Source organism: Macaca mulatta, chromosome 7, assembly GCF_049350105.2.
Source record: "Macaca mulatta isolate MMU2019108-1 chromosome 7, T2T-MMU8v2.0, whole genome shotgun sequence".
Taxonomy (NCBI): domain Eukaryota; kingdom Metazoa; phylum Chordata; class Mammalia; order Primates; family Cercopithecidae; genus Macaca; species Macaca mulatta.
In genome coordinates this window covers 4946014-4964196 of record NC_133412.1, presented here as the reverse complement: position 1 = coordinate 4964196, position 18183 = coordinate 4946014, and the positions used below count along the sequence as shown (strand labels likewise).

Sequence of the window (18183 nt, the reverse complement as noted above, 5' to 3'; positions counted from 1 at the left end):
GGCTTTGGTAGAGTTATGGAAAATCATCCATTGTCTCTTAAATACGTAATGATAAATTGGGTAAAGGAATTGGGTAAATCCCATGACTTTCCAAAACTTCAGGAGATTTAGGAGCTGTATTTATGCTTTCTCAAGGAAGGGATAAAAAGGACACATTAAACACTGATAATGCTTACTGTAGGATACTTTTGTGGTCTCACAAACTAGGTGTACTTTCTACTTAAATGAAAACTTTATCCCCTTCACAGGGGGAACCAACAAAAACCTCATCCGGGTAAAAATCCAACGTCTCAGTGATGCTATCTCCCTATCATGAGGTAATTCACAGTAATCTGTACCTCATGTCTCAGTGTACCTACTATTGGCCCAGAGATAGGTGAAACTTAAAGATAATTGTATCTTGGCTGGGCACAATGGCTCATGCCTGTAATCCCAGCACTTTGGGAGGCCGAGGCTGGTAGATCATGAGATCAGGAGTTCAAGACCAGCCTGGCCAACATGGTGAAACCCGTCTCTACTAAAAATACAAAAAACAGCCCGATGTGGTGTTGCGCGACTGTAATCCCAGCTACCCAGGAAGCTGAGGCAGGAGAATTGTTTGAACCAAGGAGGCAGAGGTTACAGTAAGCTGAGATTGTGTGCCATTGCACTTCTGCCTGGGCAATAGAGTGAGACTCCATCTCAAAAAAAAAAAAAAAAGATAATTGAATCTCATTTCCCTTTGTACAATGTACAATGAGCAGGGTCAGGGAAACCATAATACACCTCCAAACTCTAAGCTGTCAAATGTGAGAGTAATCACTTTTCCATAGAAATTTTGAAATCCCTCTGGAAATACATTGTGAAGGCTCCCTATACTGGGCTAGAGAGTGTTTTATTAGGTCCTGGAAGATGCTCACTTTTTCCTTGTTTTCCCTGGCTGTAGCTTTTACCTCTGGCACACTTTCCCAATCCCCTTATCCTACTTAATTATTTTTGAGATAGGCATTGTGGAAGATGTTTGACTGTTGATAGAGATGATTACTTTAAGTCTTAAAACAATCAGGGGCTTTTCGTTTCTTTGGAAGTAAAAGTGACCCATTAAAAATGTAAAATGTATCATGGGCACAGGAATTTCATGGCCTATATGTGATTCTACCTTACATCTTACCCATAGTGATTGTAGAACCATGTGTTGATGTGTTATTTCCAAAAGAGGTGAATGCCCTTGGAACAGTGATCTGTCATATGGAGCAAAGCTTCCTGGAGAGCCATCATAACAGACCCACAGGAATATTTTCATTAGTGAGAAGTAAATGTGTTAAGCCAGTAAGATTTTGAAGTGGCCACAACTTCAATGTAAGTACAGAGGGAAAATCACACACAATAATTCAGTGATTGGTGGATAGGTGCATTCAAGGAGGCAGGATTGGATTGGTGGTTTCGAGCATGGTTGTAGTAGTAGACAGGCAGACGTGAATTGATGGAAGGATGCAAGACTGGTTAGTGAAATTTTCTTCGTATTATATGGTTATGTGGATTTAATAACTACTCATTGAAATTATGTGGGATTGGATATTTAAAGCCCTGAAAGATGAATACATTAATCTTCTAATATAATTTGAGATATAATAACAGATGGATGCATGCAAAATTTGGTATATTGAATAATGTAAGAAATGGATGGAAAGTAGAATATGAGCAGATGACTGGATGCGAGGATGGAGAGTGCAAGTTTTAAAAGCCTGTTGGGGCCGGGTGCGGTGGCCCACGCCTGTAATCCCAGCACTTTGGGAGGCTGAGGTGGGCGGATCACGAGGTCAGGAGATTGAGACCATCCTGGCGAACATGGTGAAACCCTGTCTCTACTAAAAATACAAAAAAATTAGCTGGGCGTGGTGGTGGGCACCTGTAGTCCCAGCTTCTATAGAGGCTGAGGCAGGAGAATGGCCTGAACCCGGGAGGCAGCGGAGCTTGCAATGAGCAGAGATTGTGCCACTGTACTCTGGCCTGGGCGACAGAGCAAGACTCCGTCTCCAAAACAAAACAAAAACAATAACCTGTTGGGTGTATGTTTGGTTATATGCACAGTGGAATTATCTAGTGAAGGTGCAGATGGTTATATGCCTAGGTGTTAGCATTGGAGTGGATCAAAAATGGAATGCTATATGCATGGATCTTTAGATTGATGAATACAAGTACGGCTATCTAAAATCTTAGATAAATGTAGGGATCAGGGTACGAATACATTGGTTGCATGGGTGATAGCTGCATGTTTTATAGCTTTGGAGTGGCTTAATGGACAGTGGGTTGATTCACAAGGTGATGGTACAGGAATTTGATGACTATGAGAATGGGCTGATGGAATAATAAAGTCATATGTAAAGTTGACGGGAAAGATGGACGTTTGAAAGACAATGGTATATTTTCATGGACAAATTCATTATGAAATTATGAAAGTTTTGTTTTTGCATTCTCAACATGTGTTAGTAAATAAGCAAAAACAAACTAACCACAGTGGGTTCACAAATTAATCAAAATGATCTTTCAATATTTTAATAATTTACAGACTCTAGGAGGTTGAGGAATGAGAGAACTTCACCTTCTGTATATTAACCGGTCATATGTCACAATTTTCCCATATTTTTCACAGTTATAGCTGAGGTGGTACCAGTTTAAGAAGTGAGAACTTCTTCACTGACTGATATTTGCATATAAATCCAAATCATTGTGCTTGTTTACTATTTTTGTAGACGTCATTCTTCAAAAGTGCTGGTAAGAATCAGAAACCCTGGTGTACTGTTTATATTTGACCAATTTGATATTGAATCTAATTTGTGATATTTTACAATCCAAAACCATACATGAATTCTATAAAACACAAGATTGTGAATTTGTGGAGTGATTATCAGTTAGGTGAAATGAAAGAGATAAAAGGGCTCCCTAAATTGTGACACAGTTTTGATAAGTAGTTTATGCAGGTTTTGATTTACCACTCTTACCTACTCTCACCATAGTATATGATGTTATCTGGACTGAGACTGTAACTTTTTATCTGTATACTCCGTAAATTTTATATTATTTCAGTAAATTTTACTGAATGAATGCTTTGGAATAAATTCATCAGCTAGAGGGAGATAAGAAAGAAATCTGGCAGCCTGTGGAAAATAAACAAAATGGATAGGATATTAAAAGTCATCAGAGAGCAAAGTCATTAGGAATTAGAATTTACTGTAAATAGTATGGGTTATAATGAGAGCAGCAGGTTCAATTTTAGTTCCAATTGCATGATTTAGGATATCATCAGTAAGTAGGTAAGGTGAGCAGATAGAAGATGAGGAATATTTCAACACTGAAGCGGTAAAAGTAGGGTCTTAACACCCTTTCATTTGATGAGTGAATGAAAAAAATCTTCAAATATTTTCCAACATTCCTGTTTTTTTTTTTTTTTTCCACAAGCATCTTTCATAGTCAAGGAGGACAAAGACATCTTTCCTGCAGGTAAAATCATTAAGGACTATATTCTGATTTTGAAGCTGTTCTATTTGCTATGTTGATGATACATTAGATTCTTATTTGAGTTATTTGAAATTAAATTTCTTTTCTCATACATCCTATTTTGTGGTTATGTGATTATTTTGAGTTGATATTTTAATCAAGGACTTTATAGTTAACGTTTGTTAATAACCAACATTTAAGCAAATCAGACATTTTATTGACTTTAGTACTACTAGAAGTTGCGCAAGAAGCATACAGGGTAGCAAGGAGAATTGATGGGTGGATACTGGGTTTTAGTTTGTGGAAAGATCTTAATAGAATACTGTGGAATACACAGAGTATCTTATTTAGTATTTCCTTATATTGTGTTTTTTAAAAAAATTCCTAACCCCTGAACTGGTGTATAAGTTAGAATGAAGAAACTACACAAGAAATGCTGGTTCAAAGAATAAATAAGTGGTTGGTTGGCATGAAATAATTTGGAATAGAAGACAGGTATTCAAATCACAGAAAAAAATGTGTAGAGAAAGGAAGGAAAATGGTAGCTTTATCATTTGCATACAGTACGTGCACCTGGGTTTTGTAGGTTTTGGGTTATTTCACATCAGATTGTAGGAGTCTGGTTTTATGGAGTGTTACTTGACTTGAAGATGATGTATTTCTGTCACCAGGCATGGCTGTGTCAACCTGTTTTGTTTATTTCCATTTGCAGTCTCTTCTTCTGTACTCTCAGGTGGTGACCATGTGGATAATGGGATTATAGCCAAATGGTGGTTTCATCTACAGCATCACCAAAATGCTGTTGTTATTGCTTCTTTCTGGGATCTTCTTGCATCTTTGCTTCTCAAGGGGCACAACTTTTATAGAAGTATGTCCAGGAATAGAAGTGACCTGCTTTTTGGCAAGTAATTGCCTGGAATGTTTTTATGTACTTCTCTGCACTCTCAATACATTTCATGCTTCTCTCTATTTTTGTGTATTAACTCATTGTATTTCTTAAATTTATATTTTACTTTTCGAATGGAAGTGAGATTTGTGTATGGTAAATATAATTAATTCAACCCCATGGACACGCTAGTCACTCTCCAGATTATGGCAAGTCTTTCTTAGAAGCAGAGGGCCTTGGTGTGCCAGTGATTTGTTTTTCCCCCATGTGTAAGATACTTTTTTTCCTCATTTGAATCAGGAGCCCACAGTTTTTGGACAAGTCTCAAATGAAATCTTAAGCATTTGTGTTGTCTGGACTAGACCTTCTGTAGTATCCTTTTTGTTAGACCTAGTATATTTCATTCCAGATCAGGATCTGAGAGTGACTATAATTCACCTCTTTCCAAGTACACAAACTTGGATGACATGACAACTGAGTGTGTAAGGGAGAGCGAGACCCTTGCACTGCCATTTTGAGCCATTGTGATCTCATCTTGTAGAACATGTTGTATAATCATGTTCTTGGTATCACTAGTGTTCTTTGGGGCTGGAATAAAAATCTTAGTGTACCAAAGAGATTTCCCCTTTATCTATGTAACCTTGGTTTTCCTTTATTTTCTGTTTAACCTAAGTGGGCTTAATATAAAATAGTGTTTACTTGGTGTTTTAATTGTCTACTTCTGTAACATAAGCTGCACTGTCCACTGGGGAACTGCTTACCGTATTGCCCAACCTGTCTAGATAGGTTTATACAGGGGAGGCATTCAGTAATATTAACTCTCTAGACCAGTGTTAGCAATAACAAACAATTGCTGGAATTTTAAGACTATATTATCAATCCCTTTGATGTCAGTTAATCCTACCAACACAAGATTTAATGGTTTAAAAATCTTATGAATGTATACAGCCATTAGTGTCTCCTTATATTATTTTGTTCATTGGCAGCTAGATTTTGAGGTAGTTTTACCTGGACAGAAGATGCTCTTGTACTTCCAAAGTTAATTTATCTCATACTATTTCTTGTGTTAATATTTTCCAAGTTGAGGATGCTGTCTGGATATAAGAAGATGAGTGTCCTAATCACACACCTTTACATTATATGAAACATGATACAGAGTTTTGTAGTCTATAACAATATACAGAGGTCAGCAAAATTTGTAAAAGAACAGACTGCATAGGCCATACTGTTGTAACTACTCAACACTGCCATTATATGTGAAATCAGCTATAACCAATTCATAAACAAATGAATATGGCCGTGTTCTAGTAAAACTTACTAACAAAAACATGTTAGTCCAGATTTGGACCACAGGCTGTAGTTTTCTGACCTCTGGCTTACAGCAGAAGTTTATTTGGATACACGGAAAGCAGAAGCGAGAAAATGTATTCCATCCCGTGTCATTTTTCTGAATCCTCAACATGGGAATTTAAAGTAAAACATGGGGCAGAATCTGCTTTAAGCCTTTGAATTCTTGGCTCTTAAAACCAGGTTGAGGGTTGTGTGTTTTTATTCTTTTGTATCTCCTTTTCACTTAGGCTTGGCACCTAGTTCATTGAAACAGAGCCAACAAGAATGAGTGAGTCACTCAGTGATAAGAAGCAACCTGTGGCCATTTATCTACTATCTTCCATTCCTACTTCCTAGACTTGATAAGTAGTATTTGTAGTATAGTTGTCAGTAACTTTTTGAGCTTATATAAGTTTATGTGGAATTCATTTACAAATGTGTGATTATTATGATAGATGTTATTTTGTAAATTTCAAGGTTCTTTAATGTGGCATGGACATGTTTCCAAATCAATAAATATAGCTTACCCACAGACTTTATGGGATGTAAAGTATGTATTACAATGGGTGAATCCATTTCTCTGTTTTGGGAAAGCAGGTTCATTTTTTTTTTGTTTTGTTGCTACATATAATGTTGACTATATGTATATTCTAATGCAGTTGGTCTCCTAATTCTACAGGATAGATGTCTAGCTGTTGCATTGTTGGATCATCAGTTTCGTTTTAGTTAGATGCTATGAAATTGCTCTTGAAAATGGTGTCTTCTGCCACCACAGAACGGTGTTGTTATGAAAGTGCCAATTTTCATAAAAACTTGTGCACAATGGGTATTAAGAATTTTTTAGGTCGGGCGCAGTAGCTCAAGCCTGTAATCTCAGCACTTTGAGAGGCCTAGGCAGGTGGATCACCTGAGAACAGGAGTTCCAGACCAGCCTGACCAACGTGGTGAAATCCCATCTCTACTAAATACAAAAACTTAGCTGGGTGTGGTGGCATACACCTGTAATCCCAGCTACTTGGGAGGCTGAGACAGGAGAATCGCTTGAACCCAGGAGGCGGAGGTTGCAGTGAGCTGAGATTGCACTACTGCACTCCAGCCTGGGTGACAAGAGCGAAACTCCATCTCAAAAAAAAAAAAAATTTCTTTAAATTTGTAACCAATCTAATAGGTGAAAATGGCATTTTTAACATAAGTCTAACTTAATTAATGGCCATGGGTAAAAGAAGAATCAAATAATGCATGGTTTATCAGATAAGGCAGTACTCAATTTTTCCTCTACTCCCCCCAAAAATCCTGTTTATCTGAGTTAGAAATGATTAATATTTTCTAAATTTAGTGCCGCCTGGAAGTTTATAAACTCCCTAAGTATACCTCATACCAGCGTTTTTCTGACTTTCTATTTTTGAAATAATTTTAGATTCAGAATCACAAGACTCACAGAGCAACCTGATTTACGCTTCACCCAGATTGACTTTTTATTCTGCATCGTTGTGTTCTCCCCTCACTTCCTCTTCTTGCTGTCTCCTCCCTTCATGTGTTTATACATAGTGTTACCATTTTATGTATTATTGGTGAATGATTTACCGACATTATCTTCCTGTAAACCAAAACACTTCAACATTTACTTTCCAAGAGCCTGAGCATGTTATATTGACTTTAGTACAAATTTCAAAATCATGAAATGTGTCAGTAGTATAAAAGTATAACAGCATACAGTCTATATTCACATTTTACCCATTTTTCCAGAGGTGTTCTTTATAGCAGTTTCTTCACTTCTACAACATCCAGAAAAGGATCTTCAGTTGCATTCAGTTGTCATGTCTCTTTAGTCTTGTTTAATCTAAAACAGTTTCCTGGACTTTGATCACATCAGTATTTTTAAGAAGTAATAGCTAACAGTTTTTAAGGAGATACCTCAGATTTTGAATTTTTTGTTTCCTCATGAAAAGGCTTAAGATACTCATTTTGAGCAGAAATACTTCAGTATTCTCAGTCTTCCTCAGTGAATCATATCAGGTGACAAACAATGTCACTTTTTCTCACTTTGAACTACTTTGGTCTCTTGGTTCAATTGGTGTCCACTGAACTTTTCCACTTTAGTTAACATTCCTTTGTAATTAATTTGGAACTATACAGGTATTCTGTTTTTCATCAAACTTTCACCTAGTAGGTTTAACATACATAGGTGACTTTTACCTGAGTCAGTGATGATTAGAAAAAAGTCTTTGTTGGCCGGGCCTGGTGACTCACACCTGTAATCCCAACACTTTGGGAGGCCGAGGCAGGCAGATCATGAGGTCAGGAGATCGAGACCATCCTGGCTAACACGGTGAAACCCCGTCTCTACTAAAAATACAAAAAATTAGCCGGGTGTGGTGGCGGTGCCTGTAGTCCCAGCTACTCGGAAGGCTGAGGCAGGAGAATGGCGTGAACCTGGGAGGCGGAGCTTGCAGTGAGCCGAGATGGTGCCACTGCACTCCAGCCTGGGTGACAGAGCAAGACTCCGTCTCAAAAAGAAAAAAAAAAAGAAAAATCTGTGTTACTGCTTATATGCATTATTTAGTGTCTTGTACTGTAAGGAAGAGTTTGTATATCATGGCCTGTCAGAACAGTCCAGCAATGTCTTTTATCAACTGGAAATTCTGAAAGAATGAATAAGGTGGTGATTTATATGAGAATATAGGGAAAGGGTTACCCAAAGAGTCTAATGAATTTATGTCTAAACCATGGAGTGGAATGTGAGGGGCACATAGAACCCCAGAGTTGTGATTCTAATACATTGCATGGTGGAAGGAGAAGAAGTTGTTTTTGGTAAGTGTTTCATGTAACGTATCTGTGTAATGTGTGTGTGCCTTCGTTATTGGGAGAGTGTTCAACAGTTCACAGTGGAATAGACTGTGAAGCATTATGCTGGAATCTGGGTTCAGATTCTAGATCTGTATCCTACATATCACCAGTGTTTGTTTATCAATTTTTGCTTGTCATTACTTTAAGTTTATTTAACCCATTAGAGTATCCAAGGTTGGCAGTGAAGGGACTGCATTTGGGAGCTATCTGAAGACAAAAACTCAGCTTTTTGAAGTTTCTTTCATGTGTCACCTTACATGGCCCCTCCCATTCTCTGTGGAGAAGTTTGTGTACATTATTCAGACTACTGTGCAGTGACTGTGTTGTTTAAAACCTATACATAGCCAAACTCTGTTCTGTGTTCTCTGTAACTAGGGCATTAGTCTCCCAGTAGTAATCCTGCATCTTATGCTAGTTAAAGAAGGTTCCCAGAATAAAGACATTCTTACTTTTGAACAATGACTTGGATAGATTGAGGAAGTGGTTTTAATAATCACTTTGATATATTTCAAAATCTGGTTCATTATTGGTGAGGTGCAGGCCACCTGGTATTAATGGAAATGTGTAATTTGAAACCAGTGCAGTGGAATCAGAGGCCTGAACATGACCTAAGTCTTGGTCAAAAGTGGTCGTCTGAATGTTCCCTGCTCTCTGTATGTAACTTTGTACTTAGTCTTCAGTGGCAGGATTGCAGCAGAGGCCCAGTAAATATTGTTCATTCGATGTATGGAGAAAACGGAAGTAAGGCCAAAAATTACTGATTGTAAACAAATGAAGCACCAAGTGAATAAATGTACAAATAGACAAATAGCCAGCAGGAAAAACAACAACAACAACAACTTGTTACCTAAAGAATGGAAACCAAATGGAAAAGGCCACCAGGGACCTAAGCTACTGTTACCGTTTTAATATGCATATTGTTGCTTTCACATATAATACGGTAAGGGAGTATCAGAAAACCTGAATCTGCCTGACTAAAACATACCTTGTTCCACAAAGCTATATATATGAGAATATTTAAGGTGGTTTAATACCGAATTCATAAATTCAGCCTCAGTGTAGCAAACTTCTAAAGCTTCCATGATGTGAGGGAAGTTTTAACAAACAATGGAAATCACAGCACTAAAGTACATTACTATTATGTGATTCTCTGATGGTAATAGAAACTGTGCTGCAGGACACGTTTTGATTTGGGGAGAAATGTAGAGTAACTCCACAGAGGAATTCATCCTCTCTAATTTTAAATCTGAATGGAACCCACATGCCCATACCCTGGAGATGCATGTAAGCGAACAACATGGCTTACTCTGTTAAAAATAGAAAAGAACCTTCAATTAATCATCCTGTGAACTTGATAAGAGGATGCAGAGGAACGTAAATGCCTCTCTGTATATCTGTGATTGACCTTGGAACACAGTGAGTGCCCTCTAAAGAGTAGCCCAATAAGTACTGTATCATTCCACCAATCAAATTAGATCCTCTTGCTTCCAGTGGGAAGAGAGTGACACAGACCAAGGAAAGCCGAGGAGAAGATTGTAGCCTTTTATTTCTCCTTGCATTTGTTGAGGTTCACTGCTCACTGATAAACGATTTGCACAAAAAAATTCAGACCTCTGACTCTTCTGGTATTTGATTTATCTAGTAAAGTTAATTCCAAGACAAAAGTGTACAGTTGGTTAAAAATATCAGTCTCATGTTTATTTGATGGTTTGAAATATTCTCTCCTACATTGTTGTACCTCGTTTGTCACCTTGGAATAAATGACAATCATGTTGATTTTTCCACAAGATAATTTGATTCTAAAATTCATTTATCTTCAGGAATTAGAGATTCTAAAAATGTCATCTCTCGTGTCTCATTTAGTCATTTCCAAGATTTAGTGGGTGTTCTCCCTAAATGCCTTGAACAAGAATGCCTTGTTCAATGGCTGTATTTTACTCATAATTAACATGCCAACTGCTTTGGGTTTTTTTTAGGTTTACGAATTTCTTTTCTGCAGTACTTAACTTTCTATATTTTTATATATTAAAACAAGTTAGGTAGGATAAAGATCACTGTGGATGGTATAAATACTAATAGCAAAACTAGAAGTAAGAAGTTGTATTTACATAAGTTGTACAAAGGTGTTACATTAGATTGTCTTACATGAAAGTATTATGAAGTACTAGGATTTGGGGTGTATTTTGAAATCCTTGCCAGTCCTACATGATAAAGCATTGAATGGTACCATATGAGAGGAGAAGAGGACTGAAACAGGACTCCTTATGATTTAGACCTCAACAACTACTAGGGAGGGTTGGTTTTTCTTTGAGTGCATGATTTTTAAAAAGACTATTTTGCCAGTTTTAGTTCCATATTAAACCCACAGATTAAGATTTTGGTTTTGAAAGTGTAAATAGGAAGCTTGAGTTGGGGGGTATTTGGAGATAGAGATAATACGTAATGGCTGTGGGAAAGGATGAGATCTAGAGATAGAGTGTATGTGGGAGTAGGAACATATGTGCCTGAGACCATGCTTTGGATGCTCTGGCATTTAGATATTGACAAAATGAGGAAGACCCATTAAAGGAGATTGCGGCTAGAGTTACTAGGTAAAAACCAAAGGGTTGTAGTGTTCCTGAAGATACATGAAGAGTGAGATTAAAAATTAATGAGACGGCAGTGACTTTTGCATGGCAGTGAAAGACAGTTCAATTTGAAAATTGAGTATCATTGATCTTAGTGCTCTTATTATTGAAAAGGTCAAATTAAAGAATACCTTTGAGTTGATGGTCTGTACTATAATTAGGTTACCATTGTTAGCCCAGCATAGACACATGCTGATACCTGTGAGTTGCTCTCATCAATTACTATGTGAAGATGCATCCCAGTTGTACAATTTTAGATCCTCTTCATTCCACGTTATATGTATACAAGATAAAACTTGATGTTTTCATTATATCCTTTCAATCTTCTAACAGCAATCCTTATGTAGCTTTATCATTAGAGTTCCCACTTGCAGTGTCTCTTTCTGTACCTGCATTCATCGGCCACAGTAGAGTTTTCATTAAGGCAGGATTGCATTTCATTGATTTTGGCTTCTGTCAGACATTTAGCAAAGATTGTTGAAGGAAAGGAATGGATGAGGGGCCAGCTGAAAGAAAAAGTATCAACCTAATGATGGATAAGTGAAAAAGGGATGAAGAAAGGATGGTGCTAGGAATTGAGGGAGTAAAGCAAGATAGAATGTACAAAAGGTAGAATTTTTAAAGAAAGTTGTAGGACAAGGGTAAGGTGTGTTGAACCTACATTTAAAATACAATAACATCACTAAAGTTGAGGCCGGGTGCAGTGGCTCACCCCTGTAATCCCAGCACTTTGGGAGGCCAAGGGGGGCGGATCACCTCAGGTCAGAAGTTTGAGATCATCCTGGCCAACATGGTGAAACCCCATCTCTACTAAAAATACAAAAATTAGCCAGGCATGGTGGTGGGCGCCTGTCATCCCAGTTACTCAGGAGGCTGAGGCAGGAGAATGGTGTGAACCCGGGGCTGGGAGGTTGCAGTGAGCCAAGATCATGTCACTGCTCTCCAGCCTGGGCGACAAGAACGAAACTGTGTCTCAAAAAAACAAAACCAAACCAAACAAACAAAAAAAAACCATCAGTAAAGTCAGGGAGAGAGTACCACTGTGGAAGATGTTCTTTTCCAGCTTAATCTGAAGAAGGTATTGACCATATGGTCAATTGTACAGTCATTGTACATTGTCATTCCCTAACTAGATATGGGTTAGATACGAGTCTGTAGAAAATTGTCCAACATACTTTCCGCCTCTTAACATTTCACTTAACGAATTTCATTTCATTTCTTCATTTTGTGTCTAACAGACTAGAAATAATGAGCTCCTATTGACAGGGATATTTTCCTCTTCCTTTACCTTACAGAGCCTTTTATGTAGCAGATATTTAATGTAATAATAGGTCTAAACTAATTTAGACCATGGATGAGTGAAATTTTGATGAATGAGCCCCAATCACCTGAAGGGTGAGTAAAAAGAATTTCTAGAGACCCAATATGAGGTAGCTGCTTCACACTTTTTTGAGAATATTATGGCATGACTGAGGAAATCACAAGTTCTGTAGACTATGTTGAGTTGGATTGTGTAAATATAGATTCTGGTATTAGGGAACTCAGCATCTGCTAGATTAGACTTTTTATGGTGAAAGTGTTTTTTAGGGGTTAGGCATAAATCCCTACTGATATTTGTGGAGTAATAGAATATAGCTCCTGTTTTCTTTCCTGCTTGTATAGCCTGTGCCATTAGTGTCCTCTTTTTCACTGTTTTCTCAAAGGAAGACGGTCAAAGAGGAAGCCGTATGCATGGTAGACTTTGTAATCTGGGAAAAGTCAACATATGTCATCGTAGTGCTCTTTTTATGTGTTGTCAGTCCTTAGAAAGGATTCATGTTTTCCATGTTATATACTACTCTATTTTTAAAATTTCTTAGGGAGAATGGCTGTAACAGGCCAATGATAGAATCGTAGATTATAGTCACTGTCTGATGACTTTCCATCACAAGAGGGAACGATACAGGACAATCTATGTAGCTGACTTCAGTGTGACCACTCAGTGTTTCTGTAACACAGTATTTATATTGCTGTACAATAGAGTTACATTTATTTCTGTGATCCAGTTCATTTGTTTAATATTGGGATTCAAGGAGTGTTGAAGAAATGTCTACTGATTAATAACAGATGGGAAGAGTATATGTGTTTTAAATAAGAGACCAAGAGAAACAATAAGGAAAATAAGAAGAAAGTGTTTGTGAGCTTTTCACATTGCTCTTACATTTGGAAAGTGCACAAGACATCATAGTGGAGATTTCTGAGGAGGTGAAAACCTGTAGAAAAATGCTTTATCAGTAAAGAGCCGTCCAAGTTGTTAGAAAGTTGATTTCTAGAAGGATATTGAGACATTAGGTATATAGGGGATGTGCCTCCTTGTCTTGCTTTCATTCTGGCTTCTTACCAGCTATTGTGAATAAGTTTAAGATTTCTTCTGACATTATAAACTTTGGAAAAGGTATTGCTGTTTGTTCAATTTGAAGTAGTATCATATCCGTCAAGGCTTTGTTAAACTGTCTTGTTGATTCATGGTTCTCTTCAGTGATAACATTATCATTATATGGGATTCCTACCCACAGCCACCGAATATCTCAGTGAAGAAGTGCAGGTTTGGAGAGAACATCTGAATAGATTCATGCTAAGATGGCACATTTGCACTGACACCATTGTTATATGGCAGGCAGACATGAAGTATCCTAGGATTGATCAGTATGCCGTAATGTAAATAGCTGCATATAGACCTGATTTCTTAGGCTCCCCACTTGAAGCTCTTGAATATTGTGTTGATATCCTTATCAATACACTTTGTCTTGTGTTCTGTGTTGTTTTCCCAGAATAAATATAACGAGCTCCTCCTTGACAGGGATTTTTTCTTTCTATTGTCTTGTGACAAAATGTCAAGATAAAAATGTAAGAGTTTCATTAAAGTTTGTTGAATAAAATTTGTGATGGAATGAGTGAGAGAGAGGTCATGAATGAGAGAGAATATAGAAATAATGGAGAATGTGATACTCCGATAGTCATGCAATATTCTTTTTGATTTATTATGTAACATATATTACTATGTTATATCTAATGTATTATTTGTCATATATATTACTATATCCTGTTGTTGTATTTGGGTAATTTGGCAATCTGCCATGTTCGATGGTGTTAAAAAGAGAAGATAAAATGTAGTGATTTCTTAATAAGATATAGAGGTATAAGTATTAACTCTTTAAGAATATAGTGATTTATTTTAAAATGATAGGAAAGGACCATAAAAATGTCTGAATTTGGGAAATTTGAAAAGGTTTTCTCTCTGGGGCTTTCATATGTCTGTTCTATGTGAATGTTGTGTAATTCTCGCTTTGCCACAGCTCCCTCTTTGCTAACCCTTGTTAACCCATGCAGAGAAGGAAGTGGACTGATGACATTTTGAGTCCGTCTTCAGGTTTATTGGGAATGCAAGGGAAATGAGTTGTAACCAATGGGAGTAAAGGGCTAGTTGCTATGCCAGTTGCCTCGACTTGTTTGACACTGCTTGAGCAATCGGAATGGCTAGTTTTGAATCTGGCTTCTCAGTCAGAATTTTACCTTCACTCTAACACTACTTTTTTTCAAATCACTTATATTTCCATAAATATGAACCAACTTCAGTGATCTTCATTTTTTTCCTGAAGATTCAAATTTCTTTCCATCTGCCTGAAGAACTTTCTTTAGCACTTCTGGTATAGCAGGCCTATTGATGATAATTTCTCTTTTAGTATATGGTGATTATTTTATATTTAACTGTCTTTTTTGAAGTCTTCTTCATTTAAATATGTTGTTACTAAACATAGAATTAGTGGGTTTTTTAAAGCACTTTCAAAGATAATCCACTGTTTTCTGGACTCCGTTAATATTTAAATCTTTATTTTTGTGTAATTCTTTCTCTTCATATAAATGTACCATTTTTCTCTGACTCCTAAGATATTTTTTACTTAAGTATTGAGTCAGTTTTGGTTATGATGTGACTCTGTGTTTTTCTTTATATTGTTTGGTTGTTTGAACTTCTTTAATCTGTTAATATTGTGTTTTATGTTAAATTTGGGGGGATTTCAGCCATTTAAAATACAACTTTTCAGTCTCTTCCCCCGGGACTCTAATTTTTACATATATATTTGTATTACATCTATTAATATTGTTCTATGGATACCTGACATTATTTTTAAATCTTATTTTTGGTGTTTTTCACTTTGAACAACCTAATAATTTGTTTCCATCCATGTTCACTAACTTTATTCTTTTTTTTTTTCCAATCTGCTCTTAAGCCCATCCTGTAAATTTTCTTTTTAATTTATTTTATTTTTTAGTTCCAGATATTTACTGCTTTTGCTTTGTTTTTGAGACAGAATCTTTCTCTGTCACACAGGATGGAGTGCAGTGGCATGGTTCACTGCAGCCTTGACCTCCTGGTCTCAAGTGATCCTCTCACCTTAACCTACCCACTCCTTAGCTAGAACTACAGGTGCATGCCACCACACTCAGCTAGTTCTTTTGTTTTTGTAGCGATAGGGTCATTGTGGTGCCCAAGCTGGTCTTGAACTCCCCGGCTCAAGCATTCTTCCTGCCTCGTCCTCATGCCCCGGTCAACCAGTTCTTTATTTTTAATATTATGTTGTATTTGATGTGCTATCCTATTCATTTAGTATAAGCACATTTTTCTTTATGTCTTCAGCATAATTATATGCTTTTTCAGAATTTTAACATCAGGACTGCTTCCAGGTTAGCTTTAGTGTCCTTTGTCTTAAGTATGGGTTATAGTTTTCTTTCTTTGTATGTCAAGTAATTTTGGATTGTAACTTGAACTTTGAGTATATTTTAGAAACTCTGAATTCTATTTTATTTTTCTAAAACAGTATTTATCAGCTTCAGCACTATTGACATTTTGAACTGAGTTATTTTGTTTGTGTTGTTGTTGTGTGTATTCTGGGAGGGTACTGTTCTGTATGCATTGTGGGGTACTGAGTATTATCCTTTGTCTCCACTCAGTTCTTACCAGTAGCATAACTCTCTCTCCTCCCTGTGTCCCCTGCCAAAAAATGCCTTCAGTCCTTTCTAAGCACTCTTTTTTATGGTGTTGGGGCCAAAATCACACATCCTTGCTCACTCTTTTTCATTGAGAGCTATGGCTATAAATGATAGTGATACTTTTACCTATTTATGTTTAAGACAAGCAGTTAACTTAGCTGGATTCAAACTCCAGGCTTTCTTGTGTGCTGTGGGAAGCAGCCTACACTCTATTCAGTTCTTTTCTTTTCATATTGATTGGGTTACTTGGAGTCTGGCCTACTTGATGGGCAATTTACTGGTCAACCAAAGATTTCCGCAGAACTTATACACAGAATTTCATTCAGGCTTCCCGTGTCTCATTCTCCACACTGTGGGAATTTCCTCCCACTTTCCAGCCACTATTGAGGATGCCTGTCGGCAAAATTCCTTGAAATTGGAAACTTTTACAGGGAAATTCCTTTCCTCCAAGAGTGCACTCTCCTCCAGTGTTGGCTTGCTTTTCATTGTTCTCCATGGTTTTAGATAGCTGTCTTTATATTCCTTCTGGAGTTTCCAGATGATACCTGTTGGGGGCTTAGCTTGATAACATGTATTCCTCTTATTACTAATAGCCAGACCTGCATGTCTTCCTTGACCTGATGCGGAAGAGTTTCATCTTACGAGACAATAATGTGCTAGCTAGTTTTACTGATTCGTACTCTAAAGTACCCAAGCCTAAAATAGTGGAGCTGTCTATCCCACATGAAACCTCTCTGATTTTCACTGTTTTTTATAAAGAGTATACATGTTCAGATTTCTGTAGGATTTTTAAAGCATCACAGTTTTCATAAACTATATATATTTCCAAGGTCTACCTGCTTTGTATTTTGCCTGGCGAGAGTAGGAATAATCTCTTGGTATGAGTATCTATTTTCCACTCATCCAAAACAGATAGAGCATTGATTTCACCAAGCGTTATGTTCTAGTTTGTCTTGGTATTATTATTAGAAATACCTGGTGATTAATTTGAGCTAACTATTCTTCTCTACCCTCATTCCCAGCATTATCACCTGCTTTTACCACTTCCAAGGGGTGGAAACATTCTCCACAATGCATTTATTCATGCCAGAGAAAAATCTAGAAAAAAAGTGAATAAAACGAACAAATTCTTTCCCCTTAGTATCTGTAGCCAACTTGCCTAAGTGTTCTTTCCCACAGTTCAAGTCTTCAGTCTGTAGTTCATAAGTAAAGGGGTGCCATGAGCTCTGATCTTGCTGGAAGAGAGAATAAGTGAGCTACCCCATGGTAGACGTTTCTGGCCATCTGAAATGAGTCGATGAATGTGGCTTTTGTGTAAAGGCTAAAAATAAAATGTGACCACTTTCTTCTTTGAGTAGTTGATACAGCAAATAGTTGAAACAGAAGTTTTGATTGGCAAATCAGGATGTGGTAGATACTTTAACAAAGAGTAGAACTATTACCAGTTTTGCGTGTTGCTATTTGTGTCTCTTTCACAGTTTGATAGTATCACATCCTGGAAAGTGAAACCGAAAATTCTTATTCGTTTTTAAATGACTAAATTTGCTTTCATGGTATTTACAGTGAAAGAGTAAATTAGAAAGTGATTGGATGAGTGTTAATGAGAAAAAGCAGGGTAAAAATATTTTATTTAATTAATCGAAAATATTATTGGGGTCAAAACATAGGCTTGTGTTATGTTTTGTGAATTGTGCTGTGTTGTAGACATTTGATGAGTTCTCCTAACATAGAATTGATCTAGCTCTTAAAATACCATTTTTGATTGAATATAAATGGTATGTTTTATATAGGTATCTTACAACTTCTGAATTCGAGGAAGATGATATGAATCTTCTAATTTAATCTGTTTGATTCGAATGGTATATTTTTTCACATTTCTCATAATTTCCACGTCAACTTCCATGATGATCACGCAGGAAAGGGGCATGATTGCACTTCTTATAGTGCATACAATCACTAAAACATAGTTACTGTCTTTCTATGGTCTTA

General features: G+C 36.9%; 1 long non-coding RNA gene across 1 annotated transcript in view; it reads left to right on the top strand.

Annotated features, from left to right (window-relative positions):
* LOC106999081 (uncharacterized) overlaps positions 1-8225 on the top strand; it is a 39967-nt gene extending 31742 nt beyond the window's left edge. The window contains exons 2-4 of the long non-coding RNA XR_013395456.1: positions 2633-2754; positions 3439-3480; positions 4190-8225. This is a non-coding gene — a long non-coding RNA (uncharacterized LOC106999081). The remainder of the gene's footprint in view (positions 1-2632; positions 2755-3438; positions 3481-4189) is intronic.
* Positions 8226-18183: the final 9958 nt, after the last annotated feature.